The sequence below is a fragment of the Protopterus annectens genome, chromosome 4.part0 (genome assembly GCF_019279795.1).
Source record: "Protopterus annectens isolate FY-2018-M chromosome 4.part0, PAN1.0, whole genome shotgun sequence".
Taxonomy (NCBI): Eukaryota; Metazoa; Chordata; order Ceratodontiformes; family Protopteridae; genus Protopterus; species Protopterus annectens.
The window spans coordinates 1,574,732,867-1,574,758,071 of NC_056733.1; positions in this window are offsets into that span (position 1 = coordinate 1,574,732,867).

Sequence of the window (25,205 nt, forward strand, 5' to 3'; positions counted from 1 at the left end):
TCCCCATTTTCTTTTCTTTAAAAGAAATTAGCGCGGGGGTTAGAGGGAGTAAGCACTTTTAAGCGGTAGTAAGCAGGTTTAAGCGAGTGTGCGCATGTATGCGCTTAGCTAAGTGTCGCTAAGCATCACACAAACCCACGCAAACCCGCTTACAACTGCTTAAAAGTGCCTTAGTCACTCTATGGCAGGGCCCTTGTTCTGCTGAGCAGCAAAAGAAAAAACCTCTGTCAGTCTCGAACCCCAGACCATTGACACACTAGACTGTATGAATTACCACTAAGCCACAGCAGATATACAAATGACTTGGTTCTGAAATAAATATATCATGCATTACAATGAGGGAATGTAAATGGAAATTAGGAATGGTATAACACAAATCCTTTTCTGTGGGTCTTTACCAACAGTGGTTGTGAAATTGCATGACATGACTGTGAAAGGAGAACCAGCCATCCTAGCAGGGAATAATGTTACAGTAGCACCTTACAAACACCACACAGTATCAGACCAGGATAAATACTGGCCACAGGAATATAGTGCAATAACCACATTTATATGGCAATTAATTGTGTAAGTGAGAAAAAAGTACATACTCCCATGTATACTATGTTAGCATTTGGAGGGGTGCATACATGTCTACACTGAGATGTGTGTACTGGAAGCAGCAACATTCAGATTTGAGTACAACATGCATATAACTGGCTACAACCCTAGCATCAGATAAGAGACATATACCAACCTTCAGACTGACAAACTGGTGTCCAGAGCAAACAAGCATGGGTCCCACCTTGGAAATCTGAAAGGGCTAAGCCTACCTAACCTAGCATTTTATAGCAGTGAGCTGCAATCACAGTGAGTAATGCAATCACCAAACTGCAGGCTGCATGCAATTACTGAATGGTGGGCAGCAATTGGTGCAGAGGCTGTCACTTGCACAAGTGCAGATACCTAGAAAAGCAGGCTGTACCTGCACTCCACACATGCAATTATATCATTGCAGGTGCTGTGAGATAGAGAGTGAGAGAGAGAGAGACACACAGACACAGACACAGACTGAGACAGAGACAGAACAGAGTGAGAAACTGAGACAGAAAGTTAAATAGAGGGCTAAAACCCAAAACAAACCACCAATAAAAAAAAAAAACTACAAGCCCGTAACACATGGAGCAGGGAAATACAAAGGTAAGGTATGTAACTCACATGTATGTGTTAGCATGTTGTAGATGTTCCTGAAGAGTACTCTACACACTGCAAATCATCCATGTGTGGCAGCAGTATGTATATATCTGTATCTGCACATGTGCATAGGGCAAGGGACATACTGCAACTGTTAGTGAAGGGTGGACAAATATCTGTCAGTGAAGGTTGATATGTGCATATATCCATGTAGGTCATAGTGTGTGGCCTAGAAAACAGCATGCAGTGCGCAGGAGCAGCCTTAGGTCAACTGGTGCCCTAGGCAAAAGGGCCCCATGGTGCTCCCTACCACACTTCCTGGTGCCCCCAGCCTTGTTTTACTACACCACATAAATAGTGGAAAAGCACCCCTGCTAGAGCGGCGCCCTAGGCGGCCGCCCAGTTGGCCTATGCCTAAGGCCAGCTATGGTAGTGTTGATATATGTATGTGGTGGTTAAATGCTGTGGGACAGATTTGTCAGATCTACTGTGTTACAGCCAGTGAGGCCTGCTAATGCTACAAGGGCTGAGGACACCTACATGCATTCTGCACAACACTGTGCAATTTAATCACATACCTGTACATCCCACAACTGTCGCATAAGTGATATCCCCACCATGAAAGGTGGACTGTACATGTGCCTATATGTACATCCATGTGTACAGCAATGGATGTGTACATGTATGTGTATAGATATGCATATATATATATAAGATATATATATATATGTATATATATATATATATATATATATATATATATATATATATATATATATATATATATATATATATATATATATATATATATATATATATATATATATACACACATATAGAGTGAGAGAGAGAGAGACAGAGAGACACGGGGTCATATGTACCACAACAGGTGTGTGGTGACCAAGGCATGGACTGTAGACAAGTGTTGATACTGCAGTGCCATTCCACCTGCCCAAAACAGTGTACCCAATAACTACCACATAGGTAGAGCTCTACCTAACAGTATAAGGGAACATGGGACACTGGTGGACAGTAGCCTCTGCTTTGATGAAGACAGTGCCATCTGTCTGTGTGGTATGTGTCATAACAACAGGTGTGTCATCTATGGAAGTATTGGGTAGAGTTCCCCTCTACTCATCACAATGCCCTGTGTAGTATGTACTTCACATGACAACTACACCAGGTGAACAGGCCACAGACAGACCTCCCAAAGGGTAATACTGGCCACAAACATATGTCCTATGCAGACTGTCTCACAAATCCACAACTACACTGTATTGCATACTGGCCACACAGAGGTGACCTCTGCCAGACATACAGAGGTATGTCACACCCATAGCTGGGTGACAACCACCATGGCAACATATCACAATCCCTCCGGGATACACGCTCTAGGGCCCTAAACCTTGTCAGCTCACTATACAGCACATGCTGGAGGGATAGGTTCCCATCTCAGAGATATGCCATACATCAGAATAGACCACATAGCAATAGCAAACAAGGCTCCTCCATAGCAGTTGTTATAAATACCCCTGATGATTGTGTGGGAGATTGGTAATACACCCCAGTAAACACCTCTATGGTTCCGGATGGCAGGGGCAAGTGAAATCAAAGTACATGTGTGTCAAAGGCCAGGGTAGCATATGGCTAGGCTGCCATAGGCCCTAGGGCCAATAGCATATTAGCTACCTATGACACTATACACTCACACATGTACTTAATGCAATAGCTGCTATGTGAAGTTGAATAAGTGTAACACTGAATGTGTGCAAGGTCTGTAAAGGTGTGATAGCTTAGTGTGATGCTGTATCTGACATTGTAGTGCCTATCCTAGCTGTGAGGACAGCAACTGTGTAATGTACTGTTAGAAAGACATAGTAGTACAGCATATGATGTGACGTAGTTCTCCGTTGATGAATGTGGTGTCTCATTGTAGGCTAAAGCAATACATGTATGCTTAGTGAGTGGTACTTCTGGTGAATCCATCACCAGTATGAACTGTAGTACTACCTGAAGCTGTAGGCCTAAACAGCACAGTATGGTGTGTGTTCACATTGCTTGGAAACACTATCATGTGTGTTTCCTGTAGTCTGCACAGAGGACAGAATGCAGGCATAAGGGTGTGTAAGTAGTGGCACACAGTACCGTATGGTACACAGGTAATTCTCATCTGTGTTGGCATACAGTGGTGCATTGTATGTTTGCCTGATGTGTGTGTGATTATGCCTGTACAATGGCTGCAATCATATGTGTGTTACAGGGTAAATGTGTGTATCCAGCAACATATATAGTCTGTTACAGCAGTATGCCACCTATAGTAACAACTGGGCACATCTGTTAGGCAGGGCTATGGCATCAATGACTAGGGTGGTTGATTGGTACTACTGTACCTGTACTTTACATCCATTGCAATGGATGACATCTCTGTTCATGCATTGGTGTGATATACACCCCTGTTTTGAGGTTGTGCAATGTGTCACAAACAGTGTGTCGGGTACTGTTGCATAGTGGTGTGATATATAGAGTGTGCCAGGCACTGTTAGTTAGTTGAGTCTGCCAGGCAGTGTTAGTTAGTTGTGGCCTGAGAACCAATAAGTGGTATTGAACGTGTGTAACCCCTGACAGACAATGGGATGATATATATGTCAGTAAAGTGATATCTGTGGGTAAAGGTGTAAAGTGTGCCACAGGACACTCTCACACATATTGTTCATATCTTTTTCAGCCAGATGGCCCACCAATGCAACCCAGCGTACACAGTGGATGAGGAAGAGGTGATACTCGACAGCCTATTGCAACTGTACACAATGCTGTTCTCCAGAAGCAGCCAGCACCAGCAGGAGCGGACTGCACTGTTGCAGGAACTTGTTCGTCAGGTAAATGACATAGGCATGCATAACTGGACATATGAGCAGGTAAGCCATCACTTCAGTGATTTAATTAGACAAGTCCGGTGGCATGCATCTGATATCCAAAGACAGCAGCTTGCCACAGGTGGTGGGGTGGCCATTCATCCCCCCCTCACCAGAGCAGAGGAGCTGCTCCTAAGCATGGTGGCTCCTGGACAACAGCTACATCAACCTCTGATATGTGTTGTAATGGAGGCCAGAACCAGACAGCACATCCACCTGGAGTAAGCAGGTAACATGCCCTATCTGTAGACTACAGTTAACTGTATTGTTAGATTATGTCTACATGAGATGTGTACTGTGTGTTTAGCAGTAACACTGCCTAGTGTTGTGCGATATGGATAGTGTGAATAATATCCATACACCTGTGACTGTTGACTGTTGTTGTACTGCAGTTTAGCATACCCACTGTAGCAATGCCACAGTTGTGGCCACTGACAAACCCTCTCATATTCTTATAGGCCTCTCTGGTGTGATGGCAGGGCAGCCGATCCATGCTGGTGAGTGTGTTATACCTGCAATGTTGGTAATGAAATATGCATGTCATAGGTGAGGTGTAGGCCATGTACACATAACACACCTATGCATAATGGATGTCGTGCATGTTTGCTGTGAGATGTTGCACAGCTCAGTAATGTCAGTAGCTGCCTCAATGACATGCAATACACAGAGCATGACACACAGTTGTGGCAACCCCGGACTGCACATTGGCTAGGCATAGTTGCAACACCTGTATACAACATAACACATTTATTACATGCAGTACACAAAGTCATGCTACATATGGCGTAACCACACACCCACTGTAAGGTCACACTTCAGTATCTCACATGTCATCCACACACACATGATGTACCTCAGGGGTAGAGGCCTATCATGGGGCTGTGCAACACTCTTTAACACATAACACAGTCATGTTAGGCAATGCTCCCTACTGGGCACCTCACACACTGTCAAAGGAAAAATATACTTTAAAAATGATCAAAACACAGCAGGTTCAGGTTAAGGCACTTTAATCTTGCAGCAAGGAGACAAAAACGTGCTAATACAGAGATTGTCTAACTAGAATCAGGAAATGTAGTCATTTTTATACACTTTCTAATAAGACATTGCCTACCAAGCTGACATAGTGAATCACAAGTTTTGTCATCATTACTTCACAGTCATTGTTTTTACAATATTCTGCTGGTACCATCAATTTTTGTGAGAAACTTCCTAAGAAAAACAACGTGGCCTTGGATACCACCGGTTAGATATATGCAATGTTACCATTCAAGGTACTATGGCTAATTCAAGCACAAAGCAAATATAGATTGCAGTTCATTTCTCTAACTGTCCTTTATCTATGTTATCTCTAAACTTCTGCAGCTGCACATGTTCTCATACTTTGAACAGAGCTGATTGTTTAAAATCAGTACATTTACAGAATATAGCATTGTTCATTCATTTTTCCTAACCTAGCAGATAACCACCTGCTTTCTCAAGTACATTTCCAAAAGGCATAAACATGAATATTGCTGTGCTAGCAATTACTAGGTCAGAGGGCATCTTGCAAGTTTCAGAAAGCACACTGCAGTTTCAAAAAGCATCTTTTCAGTCTCATATGAAACTCAACTGTATATAAAACAGTGCATATAAAATAGAATGAAAAATGTGTTAACTTATTTAGTTTCTAATTAGCATTAAGCATACACACATTAATACATATTTTTCTGACATACCCCCATGTACAAAGTGGCTGTGTAATAGTGAACGTATCCACGGCACTGCAGTTCAGGTACAGCATGCTAGGCAGTGGTCTGTCAAACAGTAGTAGCCATGAGTGACCACAAGATGCATGATGACGATGATGGCACATGGTACTACACTGCATCCGGTTACAGTGACCACAGTACTACACATAGCAGTCTTTGCTGTGCACCTCATTGTTCAAACATTGTGTGTGCAAATATATACACCTATACACACCATGCATAGCATGTTGTGTGTGTGCTTACATATGCTAGTATACACACTTTGCACAACAGTCGCCATCTGTACAAAGAGTCACATATATGTCCTGGAATGCTATTGGGTGTATAGGTCACATGACACACATTGGGTATGTGTGGTGTTTAATGTTGCAGTCATGTAGCATGCCATGTCATGGCTGGCACCAACATATCTGCAATATGTCCCACACTCACCATAACCACTGTACATCGTCCATGTCATGCATTGGGATTCTTTCATGTCCACATGCACCACTCATCCCATGTCTGTACATTGCATGCATTTGCTACACCTGTGCCCACTATTATGTGCTATGGGCACAGACACTGTCATCAGACATGGCAATCTATGTGTCACACAGATAACACATGCAGCCATGGTATGTATACCATTGAGTGATGGTGCACATGACATTGCAGAGCAGATAATACCTGCACAGCAATGTTGTGTTCATGTACACATTGTTTTCCAGGGTGTAGCCAATCACTGAACAACTACACACATGCATCAAAGCCATGTATAATGTCATTATATAGGGCTGTCTACACTTGCACTGCATGGTGTTGAGCATGCTGACATGTGTGTGGTGACTGTTTGCCTTGTGATACTGTCACCCACCATCACCCACTATTGTGTATGTGTTGGATTGCTGGTGTGTATGTGCTGTGGTGAGCAGTGTATTTCTGTGCATGTGTGCATGTGTTCACGTGTTCATGTGTGAATGTGTGCATGTGTACATGTGTGCATGTGTTCATGTGTTCATGTGTGCATGTGTGCATGTGTGCATGTGTTCATGTGTTCATGTGTGCATGTGTGCATGTGTAAATGTGTGCATGTGTTCATGTGTGCATGTGTGCATGTGTGCTAACATCATGTACAGATTGTAAAATGTGTTTCCTGTCTTCCTTCCACAGGTGTTGAGTTAGGGGTGGCTGAATGCAGCAGGGAACCTGATGTCACTTCCACTAATAGTGGAGATGATGAGACATGTATTGTGGCACAGGAAGGTCTGACAGGGTCTGTCATTGGTCCACCAATCGACAGTACACAGCGGTCAACCCCATCTATGCGCACACTCCTACTGCCAATACATCCCTCGTCACCAATGGCTGTAGCTGAGGGACAACATACAGTTGGCATTGACCAGGACAGTGTGGTACCTATGGCACATGCATCCCCTCACAGCAACCATAGCCGGATTACCGGAATGGTACCACATAGGCGGATGTCCAGGGGTTCTCGGGGGAGCACCACTGGTCGTATTGCCCCTGCCAGACATGCCCCCAGAGGTATTACAACCTCCAGTATGTTCCTGGCTGTAATGCAGGCACAGGCACGTATGGAATGGTACACCTGACAGGGACTAAGGGTGCAGAGGGCCCATTACACTGCTATCAATGACAGCATCCGTGACCTTGCCGGTGCCATCCGGAATTACACCGAGGTCATTGATAGCCATTGGAAGGAGACATTAGATGTCCTCCACAATGTGTTAGCCATGAGCCAGGACCGTGTGGGATGGATGAGAAGCCGACGTGGATGCATGCCAGCAACAGCATCAGCTGGCAGTCATCGTGGATGGACCATGGATCACAGTCACTCCCATAGTGGCAGTACCAGCCAAAGCAATGCTGGGGCTGGCCTGTCCATTGACAGCCCTACTAGACCATGTGCATGTGGTGCTGGCCAGTCCCAGCAGGGACATGGGTCCAGTCATCATACCTCTGTCTCTGATGATAGCACCCAGTCAGGGTTGGTACCCGATACTGCCCATAGCACCCCTGCTATGCACAGGTACTGTGTTTGTGGCCAGAGACAGTGATCTGTATGGCCTTGCAGGTACAGTCTCTGGCTGTCCCACAACTGCCCGTATATGGCAGCCACATGGTGGAGTTGTGTGCATGCAGACACACACACATTTACCATACAACTAGGGCTCACACATACACACACACATTACATCAACATTGGCCCATGCAGTACTGTTGATCCTCACCCACACACACACACACACACACACACACACACACACACACACACACACACACACACACACACACACATGTCAATTGGATGGGTCAGTGTTGGGCTCTGGCAAACCTACAACACACCCTGTGCATATGATGACACCTGTGCCACCTCCTGTCATCTGTCACATTGATGCAGGAATAGGCTAACATGGTTCTGATGCACAGGGTGACACTATAGCAGTGTAGCAATAGTAGCAAGTTGCCAACAGGAAAGTGTACTGATATCCTTGTAGGTATATCTGAGCAGGCATTATGCATCACAGCTCTGATAGTCATTGTAGCATTGTTTACACCAATGTTAGGTCTGAGTATGTATTACCCACCCATGTGCCACTTGGCTGAAGTGTACAGTGTTGCCAGCATGTGTTAGTGAGTGGAGAGTATGTGTGTGATGTGTGCATTACAAATTAGCTGGTGTACATCTGTGAACATGGTGTGTGCGCACTGTCTGCATGTACGTGATTAGTGGACACGTGGGATGTACGACATACCCTGTTCTACACATTGTTAACATCTCATGGTATCTTTCGATGGCCAGTATGCATTCTACTACAGATATGTACTAACATGGGTACACATGTGTGTATGACATGGGTTGGCACTATGCTGTGGGTGATACCATTGATATCTGTCAATGATCTGCAGTCTGGTAGTATACTCCACCTCAACAGCATGACTATAACCAATCATTAGATGATGTCCTGACAAATGACTCACAGTTGTAGGGAACTCAGTAACAGTTGGATCCTTCCAGTACTATACTATAACAGTAACCAGTGGTATTGACCACCACAAATTCCTGGGACCACACCTGTGTGGCATATAGCCCTCTTAGGTACATGCAAACACACTAGGGATATGTCAATCCACATCTGGAAATGCATGCATTGGCCTACACTGCATTCCCTGGATGGGACGCATATCCTACACAAGGGTATCATACAGACAGATACCTGTTGTCCAATACATGCTGTATAGCAGTACGCCATCTATGGCATAGTCATCCACATTTACTATACATACTATCCCAACAGTACCACATAGGTGGTAGCCCTAAACATGTATGTTGGGTACCAATGTGTACAGACAGACACGTGTTATGTCATCTGTCCCTTGGTATCCACATATCCATAGGTATTGTGGGGTCCCTTGTTGTTTCACATAACACATTAGGGGCCTGCATGCATATCCACAGGGCTGATGCACACCTATAATGACTGTCCATTATTGCCAGTCGTTGTTGTGCATGAACATGTCTGACATATACCCCGGCGATTACCCTCACTCACAGTACTATATAGTACGTGTCATGGGTGTGTGTGGCAGAGATGTCCTTGGCCATGGATCACTACATTGGCCAGGCTTGACGCATACATACATATGTGACCTATGATCTGAGAAGCAGCGGCACAATCTGTCGAAGGTTACAAATGTATTCATGTAGTATGCAGGCTTCACACCTATGTACTGATTGAGGTCACATGTACATACATTTATTTGACATGCAGATACCCGATGTGTGCAATGCACATACTGTTTGAAACATGTCATACCATAGTAAAAGCAAAACCCACACTGCATTGACCACCTGTGGCACACACACACTCTCAGAGTTTGCAGGACTCAAACGCCTACCTAACTATGTTATGATGCTAGAGAGGTACGCATTAACACAGTGCGCTATATGCATTACTGGGTGGTTGTTGTCCTCCTTGAATATTTGTAGGATGCTGACATCATCATACTTTCCAAAGAGGGATGTACCTCTTTTAATGTGTTTTCCCAGTCTCCAAAAAGACTACTCCTCTTAAAGGAAATCGCACACATACACTTGGCGTTTGCAGGACTCAAACCCCTACCTGACTATGTTATGATACTAGAGAGATATGCATTAACATGGCACACTATATGCATTACTGGGTGGTTTCTGTTCTCCTTGAATATTTGTAGGATGCTGACAGTATCAGACTTTCCAAAGAGGGATGTACCTCTTTTAATGTGTTTTCGCAGTCTCCAAAAAGGCTACTCCTCTCAAAGGGAATCACACCCATACACCCCCCCCACACACACACACACACACACACACTTGGCATTTGCAGGACTCAAACCCCTACCTAACTATGTTATGATACTAGAGAGATATGCATTAACATGGTGTGCTATATGCTTTTTTGGGTGGTTTCTATTCTCCTGGTATATTTGTAGGATGATGACATCATCAGACTGGACATGGTAATGTGTGTACACATTTTTATGCAATCCCAGGAATGATCCATGTAGGTTGGCAGGTATCAACAGCTTGTACAGGACCCAGTGAGTCTCACCTTGTGTGATCTATCTGTGGACACATTGCCATCCCTTCATATGTCAACACATATCTATGCACAGATTGTTGGTTTTGTGGATACGACATGTGTCTGTGATGTTGATGAAGAGCTGTTCAAAGTCTGTGTGAGACATGTGTAGCTCTGTGGCTGCCTTGCAGATGGTGTAGCATGCTTGGAAACAATGATCTGCACATGAACATACCACAGTTGGCAGGGTTGGGTGTTTGTCGGTTTCCAATAGCTCTGTTTATGACTTCTGCCATGATGCACTCCATGGCCTTGCAGATCAGACTTTATAAACTTACTGGACTATACTTCCCATGGTGTATTGTGCACCCACACTCAGGAAACCCACACAGCCTTCTTGAAGACACTGGAGGGTATAAATGTATCACCAAACACCATCATATTGGGTGACTTCAACTACCCGAATATAGACTGGGAACATTACTCAAGCCCCAACTTTCTAGCCCAAATGTTCCTGGAGTTCATAAATTCAAATGCCATGGAACAACTAGTCACCGTCCCCACAAGAGGAGAAAATATACTAGATCTCATCATCACAAACATGGGGACAAAATGCTCCACACCTCTTTGGTGAGATCAGATCATAAACTAATCTCACTAGAAATCCACATCCCGCCCCCACCCCAAACAAAAAAGACCACAGTGAAGAACTTCTCTAAAGCAAACTTCACACTACTCAAGACAGGTGTGGTATCCTTCAAGGCCCCCGAGCCAATGGAAACCACAACCCAAAGCTGCGGAAGCCCTTACAAATGCCTTCTATGAACACCTTCAGGACTGCATGGATCAGGCAATCCCAAATAAAACCAAGACTCTTTCCACCAAGGGCGTCCAGTCTGGTGGACCCCAGCCATAAACAAACTTTACAATAAGAGGAGAAAGCTATTACATGATGGAGCAAAATCCCAAAAAGGGAAGGCATCTTTGATCAGTACTAGCAAGAAACTACGATCCCTCATAAAATCATCCAAGCCAAATTTGAGAAAAAAATTGCCATAGATTCAAAAGACAATCATAAGGCCTTCTTCAGCTATGTCAGAAACCTGGGTGGAAACTCCCAGATATGCTCAGAATTAGTCCAAAATGATACAAAAATCACTGAACCCATAGACATTGCCAACATACTGGCAGACAGGTTCAGCAAACTTCACCCCTCTCCCAAAGGAGAGATAACTATCCCAACAGAGTGTAGCCTCCCAGACATCTCAAATGCGCAGGTGAAAGCTGCTCTCTCTAAAGCTAAAATCACAGCATCAATGGGACCGGATGGTGTCCCCGGCTGTGTGCTACATGAACTCAATGAAGAACTAAACCCGCACATAAGGCAGCTGTTTAATCTTAGCCTTACCACAGGATATGTGCCCAAGGAGTGGCGTACGGCAACTGTGGTCCCACTCCACAAAGGCGGTGCCTCTACGGACCCTGGAAATTACCGCCCCATAAGCTTAACAAGCCTGGTCTGCAAAGCTATGGAGAGGATCATAATGTAACTCATAAACAAGGACATAGGGGACTTGCAAACCTTGGACCCAACCCAGTTTGGCTTTGTCAAGGGCAGATCTTGCCTTTTGAACTTGGTCAACTTCTTCGAAACAGTTACCAAGGCCATTGATGAGGGAAAGGCAGTCCATACAGCCTACCTTGACCTTGCAAAAGCTTTTGACACAATACCCCACTCGGGTATCATAGAGAAACTTACCAGCTTAAATGTAAACTCATATGTCACAAGATGGGTTGCAAACTGGCTAAAGGACAGAACCCACAGGGTTAGAGTTGCTGGAGCCATGTCAGACTCCAAGCCGGTTACAAGTGGTGTCCCACAGGCCTCAGTCCTTGGCCCCTATTGTTCGGCATCTACTTCTCAGAAGTACAGGCAAACATAGGAGGACTATGGCTGACAAAGTTTGTGGATGACTGCAAACTGGGTGCCATAGTGGATAGTACATCGGACACAGACATCCTTCAGAGGGGTCTCACGGAAACTGATAGCTGGTGCCAGAGCCATGGCCTGAAGTTTAATGCAAAAAAGTGTATAGTCATACCCTTCGGGAAAAACAAGGTAACCCAAGCTACCATATAGGTGGCAACCCACTAAGCACAGAAGAGGTTATCAGGGACCTGGGTACCCAGGTTGACAGTGGCCTCTCGTTTGACACTCACGCTAAGCTAAAGTGGTTGAAAGACCTTCTACATTGCCCATCTGATCATGAAGGGATTCACATCCAGATCAAGTGAGGTCATTGTTCCCTGTACTCTTCACTTATCAGACCAATGATCGGTACAATGCCCCATTCGGGATGTATCTCACCCGACACCTGCAGCAATTGGAGAGACCCCAAAGTTCCTCACCAAAAGGATAGGACTCAAACCTGTCATATACTGCCAGACTGAAGAAACTCCAACTCTATTCAGTTGCATACCATCTGCTCAGAGGTGACCTGTGCCTGACATACAAGGCCATGACCAACCCGGAATTAATGGACATGCTCCACCTCAAAATCCAAATCCACCAGAACCACTAGAGCAAGTGACTTAAACCTTAGCACGGATATAAATAGGACATGCTGGAGGGATAGATTTATCACCTAGAGACTCCCCATGCTGTGGAATAAAATCCCGGTCCATGTGAGGCAGAGCACCTCGCTGGCTATGTTCAAGAGAAATCTTGACCGGTGGATGGGAGATCGTAGGTTTACCCCGGGAATCATCTCTGTGTCACTGCTGGACAAAGGCACAACAAACTAATGGGCACATTATTTCTAACATAAGGGGTGGTGTAAGCCACATAACTTTGGGCTAGGCTTATAAATGCCTTAGGGCAGATAGCCTAGTATAAACCTATGAACCTATGAACCTATATGTTGCTGTAACACATTTGACGGTTCCAGGTCCTGTGGAGAGGGTGAGGCTCAACAGACTGTTCAGGTGCAGGGTCTGTTTGTTCTGTAGTGCATCCATGACACATATTGGGAAACAATGTAATCCAATTGCTGCCATGCTTTTGGCTTTGGGGAGAAATGTTCAGCCATTCTACACGTGATATCTCCTGGTATGATGTCAGGGACTATTGTCAGTGGGGGGTGAGTATGTATGCATGGGCCTGTCTGACAGGATGTCAGCAATGTCAGTAAGGTACAGTTGTCCCTGACTCAGCACATATATGCATGTACATTACTATTTATTACATAGCTGATGGACATGTCATGATTCTCTGTCTGGACTCCTTCTCAGCTACTCTTTACAAAACACCGACAAACCTGAGCACTAATCCCAGTTATACTCTTTTACAAACTTAACACCCTACTGATCCTTTGTGATCAGGCTACAGAGTATGTCATCATAATACACTGGCATGTACAGGGGTCGGTTTTATGTGTACTCTCCAGTCCAGCTAGTGAATATTGTGGTTATGACACAATGTCACATTTGCCTCATGTACACAGACAACCCTCTCCTCCTCACATCACACTCACATATATGTGGGAGATGTAACAATATTGACATACAGGACGCTGAGTTCTCTCAACCCATGACTGGCATAGTCTATCAGGTGGGGAGGGTGATCACATACACCACATATCAGTCTCAAATACACCGATAGTGACAGCAAACAAACCACATTATCACACATACACATATTCGGAGGCTCTACATACACTCTGCCTAAGCAGCAGAGACTTCCAAAGCACACACACATACAACTGCTACCCCATTACAATGCCCATATGTCACACAGTTCACAATGTCAGTGTATCACACAGTCACTACCCTTTGGGCAAAACAACACACCTGATACACTTGTTATAGGTGACACTTAATGTCAAACACACTATCATCCCACTCACCAGGCCAGACAGGGGAATAGTCACTTTGAGCTGTCTCTCAGGTGCCAGGATCCACCACATAACACATGCACTCGGGTCACTCCAAAGCAAGTCCAGGACTGGCTCCATCATTGTCCATGCTGGTGCGTACAACCTCAGACGTTCCTCCCTGGACCACATGACATGACACATAGAGGAACTCTGTGATCATGTAGCCCAGCCCAGTATTACCCTGACCTTGTCTAGCATCTTACACTCACCAAGTATGATGTCACGGTATACCAACAAACCGACCACGTTTAACAGTTGGCTAACATATTGGTTTTATTCAAAGGGGATACAGTGTCTGTCACCCTGGGGTGGCATGCTCAACATGCCACATAGCTTCCCTATGGGCAGCTTGCACCTGTCACCCTTGGACTTTTGAATACTGGCTAGGGCACTTGCTGCCACCATACTGCCCTATTTCAGCAGGGCTCAAAGGACAGAACCACCTCCATACACATTACAGAGTACACGACACTGAGGGTAATGCTGCTCAACACCAGATGTCTTACCCTCAAATTGCGTCCACTCAGGAATCTCCTCAGTATGGAGGATAGCAATATCTGTGCACTAACAGACACATGGTTGAGGCTCCCACATGCACACCAGCACTACCAGGTTGTATTTTGTACCATGCTTTCTGACCACATAACTCGGAATAGCCAACACAAATAGGGGGAGTATCCATATACATCACAGATACACATACCTCCGGGTTGGTAGCACTGCACAATGCATCACGGACCATACATATGCACCTAACATTGTGCAAATCTGCCTTTTTGTTTGTTGCCTGCTACAGACCAGACTCCCCAACACAGCAACCTCACTGAGCTTTGCTGGGAACATTGGACCATATGAAGGTCTCCCCAAACACCATTATATTGGGTGATGTCAAATACCCACACATTGACTGTGGATAGTACTCAGGCCCCAACACCCTCGCCCAACAGTTGCTACTATTTCTAAACTCATATGCTATGGCACAACCAGTCACCACACCCACAAGAGGGGACAACATATTGGACATGATCATCATCGACATGGGGACTCTATGTTCCACACCTGCGATATACCCCTCATTGGTAAGGGCAGAAGATACTTTATCTCACTGGACATCCATATCCCGTCCCCACACCCATTATGGGTAATCTTGTTGGACTTCCCAAAAGCAAATGTCACAATCCTCCAAACCACGGTGGTATCCTTCAGAGACCCTGGGTCAGTGTAAGTATGGCTCAGACTGCTGAATCCTTTACATACACATTCTATGGACACCTAGTGGATCGCAGGGATCGTTACATCCAAAATAAGAACTGGACTCACTCCTCCAATGGCAGTGGACCTGTCTGGTAGACCCCAGCCATTAATATGCTTTACAACAAATGAGGAAGCTACTACATGATAGAGCACAATCCCAGACAGGGAAGGAATCTGTGATCTGTACTAGTGGACTGCTACAATCACTCGGGTATTTATGTCAGGCACGCTTCTAACGGACAATTGCACCAGACACATTGGACACTCACAAGGCCTTCTTCAGTTGATTCAGGTACCTGGCTGGACACTCACTGATATGCTGTGTGTTACTGCATACTGACTAAACATACCCTGAACCCACTGACATTGCCATCATCCTGGCAAACAGGTTCAGTGCAGATGTGTCTCCCCCATCCCCCCTAAGGTGGTACTGTCCATACCAACAGAGTGTAACCTCCCAGACAACATGAGTAAACAGGTGAGTGCTGCCCTCCCCACAGCGGACAACACAGCATCAATGGGACCAGACGGTGTCCCGGCCTGTGTCGTACACAGCCTTCATGACAGACGTAACACTCACATTACATCACTGTTCGATATAAGAGTTACTGCAGGATATGTACCCAAGGAATGGCATACAGTGATAGTGGTCCTGCTCCACTGAATACTGCCACAACAGACCACAGATAATATCAGCCTAAAAGGCTAACTAGCCTGTTCTGCAAAGCTATGGAGTGTATTGTAATGGGACTTATGCACATAGACATGGGAAACCTACAGACACTGGGCCCTACACATTACAGCATTGTTGTGGGCAGATCTTGCCTGTTGGACCTGTTCATATTCTTTCAACAGTTACCAGGTCCATCAGTGTTGGGATGGTTGTCTACACAGCCTGCCTGGACCTTGCACAACCCTTCAACACAATACCCCACTAGGCCATTATGTATAGGCTCACCAGCATCAATATTGACACATATCTGACATGATGGATTGCTACCTGGAGCAGGGATAGCACCCACATGCTCAGTGTTGCAGGTGCCATGTTTGACTATACACCAGTTACACCTGGCATCCTACAAGGCTCAGTCCTGGGACCTCTCTTGTTCAGTATTTATTTGTGTGATGTACAGGCTATCACAGGAGGGATATGGCTGCCCATGTTCGCAGATGACTGCAAACTGGGTGCCATTATCAGCTCTCCTGCTGGCATATGCATACTCATACAGGATCTCACAGAGATAGGTTGACTGGTGCCTGAGCCATGGCCCATGGCTACATGCCATTAGTTGCTTAAATATCCCCTTTCAGGATGACAAGATGCCGACACATTACCACATAGGTTGTAATCCATTACATACAGTAGTAGTTGTTCGGGTTTGGGGACACGACCTGTTCATATTCTCGCCTTTGACAATCCTATTGCCATAGTGGTTAGACAGTACGTCTACATAGCCCACCATATCCCACATGGTTTTACATGTTGATCATGTGTGGTCATTGTGCCCCTATACTCTTCACGACCATGCTTGGTTACTATGCCACCTTTGGGATATACCTTACCTGATACCTGCAGCAACTGTAATGGCCACAAATGTTACTCTTCGAGCAGATGTAGGGACTCACACAGATGCCCTGCACAGTTCCAATACAGTAACTCCAGTTCTACTCAGTCATGTACCACCTACTCGGATGTGTTGTGTGCTTGTAGTTGAAGGCAATATCTGACCCAGACTTACTGGACATGCTCCCCCTCAGGATATCCGACTCCCTTGCTGCTACACACTCCTGGGACATATACCTCAGCACTGATGTTAAAAGGACATGCTAGGGGGACAGATTATTATCAGAAAGCCTCCATTCACTCTGGAATGTAGTCCCGGTTTTGCATAGGCAGAGCCACCCACTGAACACCTACAGGTGACATCTTGACAAGTGGATGGGTGATCGCATGTTTACCCATGGAATATCTTCTGGGTCCCTGCTAGACAGAGGCACAATACACTGAACATAAATGGGCTATCTTGTGTGACCTACTATTCACAGGCACAGTACTCTGATTTGACTGGGTTGCAGTAGCCAAACATACTCTGGCTATGCTTGTACATGCCCTAGGGTAGATAGCCTAGTATCAACCTCTGAACCTATGATAATTTTCATGATGCACAATGTTTATTGCTGATACTGTTTGCAGGTTTTTATCATCTTTGCTTTCACACTTTATATGAACCGCTTAGGTATCTGCAGAACATATTTGCTTATGGCAGGGTTCCACTATATTATATACATGTCTGTTGTCATTAAAGTGTGTGCACAAGGCAGATTGCTGTGCAGTGAGAGGTTCCTGGGTTAACACATGCAACTGCCTTCTATGTGTGGCCGAATGCTTCACTCCAACATGGCCTAAGTGTGTGAGCATGCCCAGTTCAGACTGTCACTGTTCTGTTGCCTGACATTTGTCTCATGTATTCAAGTGTATGAGCATGCCCAGTGTGACCTTTCAGTATGTTGCTGTCTGAGGTCCACTACATTTGTTGATGTATGTCTACATGTCCATTATTAACATTTGTACTGTGTGTGTTGAAAGTCAGGTTCTATTCTTACTGCAGGACTCACCTTTGTGTCATAAGTCGACAGGGATTATGCTGTACCTGCAGGGTTTCCGTGAATTACTTTGCATAGACTTATCAGCATTTCTTCATACAGGCTAACTACTGCACTACTGCCATGGTTTAGTGGTTCCGTACTATGACTATAGTGCACAGTATCCTGGATTTGAGGCTCATTGCCACTTGTATTTTCATACTGAGCAGACCAGACTGCTTAGGGGCCAGTAGAGCAGATATGAGCATGTTGGCTTTTGTTCAGCTATGCCCTACCTAGACCCAGCTTGTCCAACATTGCTCAGTATTAACCATCATTGCTGGACATTGGCCAATATTACTCTACATTGACCACATTTGTAGTAGTTGGTGTGTGCGATTTTGTTTACATTGACTTCATGATGGTAAATGCTGTTTAGCACTGCTTTATATTGCTTAACACATGGCAATCATGCCTCAGGTGTTGATGCAGGGCTGCCTATGTCGGATGCACATACTACACTCCCTATACATGTTTGAAAGCAGGTAGTGTCAATGTAGGCATCCCTTTTACTATGTGTGCGGGTCAGAGAGAGGTATCATTTCCAGAGTTCCTACTGAGACAGTGTATGTGCTATGCCCCTTTGCCAAGGCCAAAGCATACTGGGCATGCCTCCTTCTGCCTACTGGGGCAGGCTCAGGTTGTTCCTCCTCCGAGTCACACTCTGCCTGTGATGGCCTTGGCAATGGTGGGGGGCTGTTTGGCCCAGGCCTATGCTGGTCCTGCTGCAGCTGTTTTCACAGGATCATATTATGTAGCATAGCACATACCATGACAATTTGGGTACATGTAGTTGGTGAGTACTGCAAGGCTCCACCAGATGTGTCCAGGCACCAGAACCATGACTTCAGCTGCCCAAACACACTCTCGATTACATTTCGTGTTTGTGCGTGTGCCTCATTATGACGTTCCTGTTCAGGTGTGTATGCATTTCTGATGGGTGTCATCAGCCACGGCTCCAATGCATAGCCAGCATCCCCCACTAGGTGACCATGTGGGATGTCCCCATTGGCAAATGTCTGGTACAGCTGCGTCAGATGCCAAATATGGGAATCATGGTAGCTTCCAGGGCAGCCAGCACACACATTCAGTATTATGCCCTAGGCATTGCACATGACCTGGCAGTTGATGTAGGGGAAGCCCTTGCAGTTGAAGTAGACCCTACCCTGCTCACCGGCTGGTGCTTTGATGCGTATGTGCGTGCAGTCTATTGCACCCACTACCTCAGGGTATTCCACTATTTGCTGGAAGAGACGCATATTGCTGGCCAATACCTCACGGGAATTGGGGAAATATACATGATCACTGACATGTGCTGACATGGCATCCAGGAACTGGTGCAGTACCCTGGATGCCAATGCCTGTGATATCCCCATAATATCACCAGTTGGTCTCTGGAAGGTACCTGTTGCTAATATTCTTAGGCCAACACATACCTTAGTTTCCACTGAGATGGGTTCCCCTCTGTTGGTTCTGCGTGTGAGGCGTGGCCTGCACAGCTCAACGATTTGCTGCAAGAGGTCTCTGTCCACTCTATAGCGCTCCACTATCTCCAGCTCATGTAGCCCCTGGTAGGTAACCCTGGGCCTGTACACTCTTCTCCGTTTCCTCACTGTGGGTTGTCCAGCAGCATTTGCATTATCACCACCCTCACCATGTTGCATATGTTGCCTTATAACAGCAATGGCAGCCCCTAACATTTTTTGTCTCAGTGAAGCCTTTTCAGTATTCACTTCTATTAGCTTACTGCAGTGTTGCGGTGTCTCTTGAGAGAAACATAATGGACTGTTGTTTGCAGAGTTTTAAGTGCTGGACTGGGTTAGTGTTCTGCCTGGGTAATTGCCTGATTCTAATTGTTTTCACCTGCTAGCTCTGCTAGTACTCCCTGGTAACTTCCACTATTTGGTGTGCTTCCTTTTTACTTACTGTTTCCTCAAGGGGGGAGCACCACGCACACAAGCGCAAACACGCGCACAGCAGCTAACACATGCGCACACATGCTTACACAGACTAAAGCTTGTTTATTTTTCTTAAAACGCACGCACACCGGCGCAAACATGCTTACAACTGTTTACATAGCCTTACATATGCTTACTCAAGCCTACACGCGCGCACACATGCTTACACGTGCACACATTGTCTTACTCGGGTTTACTGGCATGCACACGCATGCATGCACGCTCAGCAAGAAACTTTGGTGTTATCCACGGCATACACCTTCGATTTCTTGACTTTACCTGGCCTACCTGTTGACACACCTCTTTCACTATTATGTAAATGTAAGCTGACACATGTCACTCTGCTCCAATGAGCTTCACTCCTTTCATAAATACCCCCTCGTGATGTTACCTATCTTCTACTCTGTTACTCCCCTTATCCTACTCCTACACTCCATTGACTGTGCTCATTTGCTATGTAAACTTGCGATTCACTATCTTAACTCTCATTTGCATAGGATTGCCTACTAATGCTTAGTTACATCTCTTAGACTGAGCTTCCCCCCTTAGCAACCTCTACTCGGTGGCCATGTTGTCTTCAGCCTGCCATTCCCTTGCATTGTAAATTCATTTTAGCTATAAAATCCACATTTGTGGATCTTAATTATTAATTTCCTGCTTTTTAGGGTGCAGCGCGTTTGTGCAGCACTGCGCTACGGTTAAACCCCGGTGATCGGGATAAAAAAAAAAAAGTTATTATATTTTTAATTTGCATCACTTCCCACTGCCAATGGCCGTATTTTTGGCCATTGGCATGCTTCCTCCTGTGAATGCATGCTTTTTTTCCAGCAGACACGGCTCCGTTTTGCTATTTGCACAACTGTACTCAGTTATTAACTGAGTACATTTCTGCAAATAACACTACTCCTACTCGGTCAGGTTTGGGTTTCTTGGATCGCAAATTTACCTCATTTGCATAGCTTTCACCTGCAATTGAGGTAATTTGCATATCCCAGCCCTGTCCATGTAGGACTAGTTTGGAGAGCTCAGTTGCACGCCCCTACCGGCTGTTCCTGGATCGCTCGGTGGACATGTTGGCTGCATGGAGTCTTACTCTACTCTAAGACTCCGTGCAAGCCTTCGTGAATCCGGCCCTTTGTCTTATTCTACCACAAGAAATACTAAAATATTCTTATAGTACACCACCATATTATTCAAATGATAAAGTATAAAACTGTTTATAACAAGTGTAAGCCTGTAGAGTTAACAGCTTTCAGAAATCCATAACTGAAGGGAGTGAAAGTCATATCAAACTACTGTTCTATGCAGATATCTTACTCTGTGGAAATCATGTTACAGTTTTCCCAACAGAACTATATGGTCTATTATCCAACAGGGAAATTTCCTTTGCAGTTTTATGAAATGCACTAAAACTATGCACCACACAAAGTAAAGGGGAATGCAGCATTTCATTATACCTGGGTTGATAAAATGCAACATCATGTACAAATTAACTGTATTAGTTTCCTTTGTGAACATTTTTGGCTTTTGTTCTGGAATGGCTAATGTAAAATAGCTTCTATTTTGGTATTTTGGCATTCATAGAAACATTTCACAAAGCAAAAGCAAGTTTGCACTATACTGACAGTAGCTATATAAAATTAGCAGTCACACACAGTGTGTAGATATAGAAAAATTCTCCATATTGCTGATACTGGTTAACCATTTCACTTTAATCTATATATAAAAAGGAGGAATAGAAGACACTGACACATAAAGATCATTAAATAACTTAAGACTATGCACTGAAAAACCCTTTATGCTTCACGCACTTGCTTCTAAAGTGACAGCTAAATTTGGGATTGCACTTCAGGGAGGAAGATAATGTCCTAGTTTGAGGTGTAATTTGTAATAATTCGGTCAAGGGATGGTGTTTCATCTCACATAACACATGGTGAAGGATGTAGGACAAGTGCCAGTTAATGGTAGTAAGCCTTTGGACGGCACACTACAAGCAAACCCAAGTTTACTCTATACTGGGGATTGAGTTCTGCTTTAATTTGTAATCTAAAAGAAAGCTATTGTGTCTGGCAATTAAGGTGATTAAGGCTATGTACTGACAATAAACTTTATCTTGTAATTCAGGGTTTGAGTCTCACAGGCTTTATTTATCTATTTGTGAGTCTGAGTAGGTCAAAGAACCCCTCCTGGAGGCTTGAGCTTAGCAGGCCTATCTGGTTAACAACAAAAGAAAAAAAATAATTTATCTTGTGTCAGTTTTATAAAGAGGATATGACATTTAAGTTTAAAGTAATACAATTTCAGGGTTATATAAATACATTATTGCATGAGTTTTAGTTAGGTGGTTTTGCAGCTGTTGAAAATGTTTTGTTGTTTAATATTTTAATACACTACAGATTCCTACATGATGACACCTGAGTTGGTTTCTTAATTTAATACTAGTTTGGCTGACTGTATGTAGATGTTTAGCAGCTTTTTGCTTTGGGCTTGACATATTCCATACTACCAGTGAGCAACTATGTGCAGTGTCAGAATTCAGTCTGCATTATTAATTTAAGCTACCAGGTACTGTGTCTCTTCATTTACTGCATTTCATTGACAGTAGATTAATTTGCACCTCACAGAACTGAGTAGTGCTATATTCTATTTTATATATATGTTTTCATGTAGATCTGTACCCTGACAACAAATGTGTGGATTATTGAATGGTAAACAGTGTTCTGTCTTTAGCCATTTAACACTGCCTGGATCATTGTGAATGTTCTTTGTTTATATGAGTGATTTAAATTGAATAAATGTGGTAGAGGGTGTTCTATCATTTAAGAGATGGGTCATTGTCATTTTCTCCTCTGCTCTGATACCCCAGCCAAAAGTATTTACATTTTATTACATTAGATGATTTTGTTATAGTAATCTTTATGATATTTGACCTAATTTTTCCCTATTTATTGCAGTGTAAAACAGCGTGTTTTTTTTCATATACAGCTGTTTTATTATGGTCATAAAGTCAATCTTGAAATACAGGTGTAGCTAAACAGTATTTATTATCCATATTATTCAAAGATAGTTGTTATATGTGTGTGTGTGGTATGGAAGAACAACTGTGGTAGGGCTGGCCACCTAGTTGTGTGAACCTTGACTCTATGATCACCAAATGTTCACAGGGGCTTGAACTTATAGCACAAAATTAGCAATAAAGCTACACAGAAGGAAAATTTTCATTTCTGCTTCTCTGAACTTTCTTTTCTTTTCTTGCCTTTTTTACAGTCAGAAGTCTTTAAATTTTAATTGTACACACAAGTTACAGCACTTCAGTTAGAAAACATTCAAAATGGTTAATGCATTATGTATAACATTACTAGAAGCTATTCTAAAAAAAATGTCTAAACTGCTGGCAAATAATACTTAACTATGACCTGAAGTTTGAATGCTTTGTTATTTTGCTTAAAATTTTTATTTTATTTCTTCTGGAGAATAATATGCAATGCTTTTCTTTAAAATATTGTATATTTTGTAGAAAATATTGGCAATTACATTTTGTTCATGGTTTGGCAATACTCTCTTAACATTTTTAAATTCAACCCCTTTCTTCCTTCAAAAAAAAAAAAAAGTCAAAATCCGTACCAGCACTATCATACTCAATAAAGTGAACATAGCCAGGGAATGCTATGCTCTTTCAGTATATACTGTTGGCATATTTGTCTATAGAGATATGTCATTATCACTAAAAAGTTAAAATCCGTACAAGTGAGCATGCATGTTTCAAAAACACCATTATGAAGCTTTGCTTACATTTTGCGTTTGAACCTGTCCTTACTTTCTATGCTATGGTTAAGACCATATACATACACGTATTGGTACTTAACAAGTACCACAGTGACACATGCATGTTGAATCTGTCATAAATTGTCATACCTTATGCCATTTGGATTAAAGATTAACTGATGATTTATCATTTGTTTCTTTTTTTACATTTCTTACTTAAATATTCCTATCAGCATAACAGTTTCCTGGGTGTAGATGTAAACTGTTTAAATGAAACAATGAAATAAGACATTGTTATTCATGCCAGTTATATGTAGTATTTTAATTCAAAATGCGCTTCTGCAGCAATGTTCAGTTACAGTGGTGCAGACAAAACAAGAGATTCTAACAGAAATCATCCTAATACACGTATGTTAAATGTTGACAACACAGATACAAAAGCGGCTTAGTCAACATTTAAAAATATTGAAGTACAGCTTGTTTTTTAGAATAGTTATTTAAAAATGAAAAGAAGGGAAAGGGCATGGGAAAATAAACCTCTAACTATAATAATAAACAATAACTGTAAATCTGCATCCTTGTTTTATTTAGAATTCTATTACATGTGTAATAAATACTTACGAGTGCAACATTATCAAGAAATGGTTATAGATCTATGAAGTTATGAAATGCCCTAAAAAGACTACAGTTTTATTATATGATTTCTTAACTGAATAAGGATTATTTTCTGTTTGTTAAATGCATAAGGTCATTAGTTAGCTCTGCTTTTCAAGAAGACAAAATTTGCAGAGATTGATGGTGAATAATAAATGATCATGAACACGGGAAAACCAGTTCCATAAATATATCACACACAGTTGCTGCTTAATAGTCAGAGGTAAAGTATCAGGTAAAATTAAGCCCTACATCAAGGCTATGGTGTAACAATAGGCTCTAAATGATTTGGTTGTGTTGGTTAATGCTGATGTGACCCCACCCTGACACCATCTAAAATCAGAAAAAGGGGATTGCTGCTGCTGCTGCTGATGATGATGATGGTGAAGATCAAATATACCTACTCTAATTCTTAATTGTATTTCTGAAACATACAAAAGTTCCCACAGGAAAATGGCAGAGCTAAAAATGGCTATGAAAGAACTTATATTGATGCTGGCATTGGGAGTATGATAATATGGTGATATAGACATCTCAGAAATAGTATACAATTAAAAAGTATGGCACTGTATAGGGCCAGCAGTGGTTTTCAATCTAT